This window comes from Salvelinus fontinalis, chromosome 18 (genome assembly GCF_029448725.1).
Source record: "Salvelinus fontinalis isolate EN_2023a chromosome 18, ASM2944872v1, whole genome shotgun sequence".
Lineage (NCBI taxonomy): Eukaryota > Metazoa > Chordata > Actinopteri > Salmoniformes > Salmonidae > Salvelinus > Salvelinus fontinalis.
This window is the reverse complement of record NC_074682.1, coordinates 45,634,021-45,637,283: the sequence shown is the minus strand read 5'-3', so window position 1 is coordinate 45,637,283 and position 3,263 is coordinate 45,634,021.

The following is a 3,263-nucleotide window of genomic DNA, read 5'->3' as shown; positions in this document are numbered from 1 at the left end:
TGAGTGTGACAGTTGAACTAAGCTCATTAAACATTTAAGTTATATTCTTCAAGAATCAATGAAGACATATATTTATATTACCGTTCAAAAGTTTGGGTTCACTTAGAAATGTCCTTGTTTCCATGAAAACATACATGAAATGAGTTTCAAAATGAATAGAAAATAGTGACAAGGTTATAAATAATGATTTTTAATAGAATTAATAATTGTGTCCTTCAAACTTTGTTTTCATCAAAGAATCCTCCATTTACAGCAATTACAGCCTTGCAGACCTTTGGCATTCTAGTTGTCAATTTGTTGAAGTAATCTGAAGAGATTTGACTCCATGCTTCCTGAAGCACCTCCCACAAGTTGGATTGGCTTGATGGGCACTTCTTATGTACCATACGATCAAGCTGCTCCCACAACAGCTCAATAGGGTTGAGATCCTGTGACAGTGCTGGCCACTCCATTATAGACAGAATACCAGCTGACTGCTTCTTCCCTAAATAGTTCTTGCATAGTTTGGAGCTGTGCTTTGGGTCATTGTCCTGTTGTAGGAGGAAATTGGTTCCAATTAAACGCCGTCCACAGGGTATGGCATTGCAAAATGGAGTGATACCCTTCCTCTTCAAGATCCCTTTGACCCTGTACAAATCTCCCACTTTACCACCACCAATGCACCCCCAGACCATGCTTGACAAATGGCGTCAAGCACTCCTCCAGCATCTTTACATTTTTTCTGCGTCTCACAAATGTTGTTCTTTGTGATCCGAACACCTCAAACTTAGATTCGTCTGTCCTTAACACTTTTTTCCACAATCTTCTTCTGTCCAGTGTCTGTGTTCTTTTGCCCATTTTAATCATTTATTTTTAATTGGCCAGTCTCAGATATGGCTTTTAATTTGCAACTTTGCCTAGAAGGCCAGCATCCCGGATTCGCCTTTTCACTGTTGACGTTGAGACTGGTGTTTTGCGGGTACTATTTAATGAACTTGACAGTTGAGGACTTGTGAGGCGTCTGTTTCTCAAACTAGACACTCTAATGTACTTGTCCTCTTGCTCAGTTGTGCACCGGGGCCTCCCACTCCTCTTTCTATTCTGGTTAGAGACAGTTTGCGCTGTTCTGTGAAGGGAGTAGTACACAGCGTTGTACGAGATCTTCCGTTTCTTGGCATTTTTTTGTTGCATGGAATAGCCTTTGTTTCTCAGAACAAGAATAGACTGATGAGTTTCAGAAGAAAGTTATTTGTTTCTGTCAATTTTGAGCATGTAATCGAACCCACAAATGCTGATGCTCCAGATACTCAACTAGTCCAAAGGCCAGTTTTATTGCTTCTTTAATTAGGACAACAGTTTTCAGCTGTGCTAACATAATTGCAAAAGGGTTTTCTAATGATCAATTAGCCTTTTAAAATGATAAACTTGGATGAGCTAACACAACGTGCCATTGGAACACATGAGTGATGGTTGCTGATAATGGGCCTCTGTATGCCTATGTAGATATTCCATAAATAAATCTGCCATTTCCAGCTACAATAGTAATTTACAACATTAATATCTACACTGTAATTCTGATCAATTTGATGTTATTGTAATGGACAAAAAAAATGATTTTCTTTCAAAAACAAGAACATTTCTAAGTGACCCCAAACTTTTGAATAGTAGGGTATATATCATATTTTTGTCCAAAAATTGATGTAGCAACTACAGATTGGCCCTTTAAGTCTATCAAAAGTGTGCACGTTTGAGCATGTGTCCATTAGGCATATGGATTTTGTTTTTATCCGTATGAATTTGATTGAGCAATAAAAGCCCCGTTTTTATTCCATAGATTTGGATCCGCACTATGCTGCGCATTTTTCATTGGCTGTCCACTGGTTTCAAAAACAATGATTGATAGGCAGCTACAACTTCTTAAATTGAACCATTATTGGGTTCAAATACACATTTAGATTTGTGAACAGCCATCCACAACAACCACAATATGTACAGCACAATAATAAGTGACATCCTTATCGCCGTAGACGACACCAATGCTGTCATCCTGACCTCCAAGCATTTATTCAATTTGGTTAATCTTTGGATGCCGACAGCAGTCGCACCATTGGAAGACATTGCTTGGACTAGCTTACAAAAACCTATTCCTGCTATTTTCCGCGATCCGTGGTGTGTTATTATAGTGGACTTTGATTTGTGGTCAGATTTGCTCAGGTGGAACAAACTTAAATTTGTGCCTTTTTCAATTCAATTCAATTCAATTCAATTGACTTTATTGACATGGCAAGTTCATTATTACTTACATTGTCAAAGTATACATATCGAAAAATAAAAATAAAATATATATGTATATATATACAATGTATATATATATATTTATATATAAATAAATGGTGGGACCAACAGTAATAATAATAGTAGTAGTGGACATGGGATTACCATTAACAGCAACTACAACAACAATATTATTCAGAACAACAATACATTAAATCAACGGTAGTAGACCAGTGTCAATATGACTTGAGAAGACATATGACCTGGTATGAAAGACAAAACAAATGGGAAATATTGTCAACATTACTTTGCATTTTTCACTGGCTGTCCCTCAGGTTGTGGCAGGAGGACACATATTTGGCTGCCAAAACTGCACATTTTGGCTTTTCACCCAATAAATATTTGATTTTTTCTTCATCTTTTATAGATTCAAATTCTTTTTGTATTGAGTTATAATTTTGGGAAAGAAATATGCTCTTAGGTCTGAGTATTTGTCACAGTGTAGTAGGAAATGCACCTCTGTCTCTACCTCTCCCCTTTTTCTATGCTGATTTGAATGTCATTGAGAAAATAAAGAATTGTCAAAGATTTTTTTCACAAACATATTTTCTGAATTTCAAAGTAATCATCTAGTTTTTCAAAAGTATCTGTAATCTGATAACAATATTTTTTTCTGTTAACGTAACGGATTACAGTTTTTTGTAATCCCTTACATGTAAGGAATTACATGTAATCCGTTACTCCCCAACCAGCATTCGATAATATATGTTTTATTTAACCTTTATATCCTCAGTTCAATAAGAATTGCTTTCATTTACAAGTGTAAATAAAGACTATTGATGCCGTAGTTTAATACAGTTTATTAAACTACGGCATGTTTATTGCGTTTGCCCCAGATGAACCCTTTACGTCTAAATACGTAGCTCTGGGTGCAAAACAAACCAGAGGCGTGTTCTTTGCTTTTTCCCCATATATTTTAATTGGTTATTCGAATGATTGACTTGCGTCTT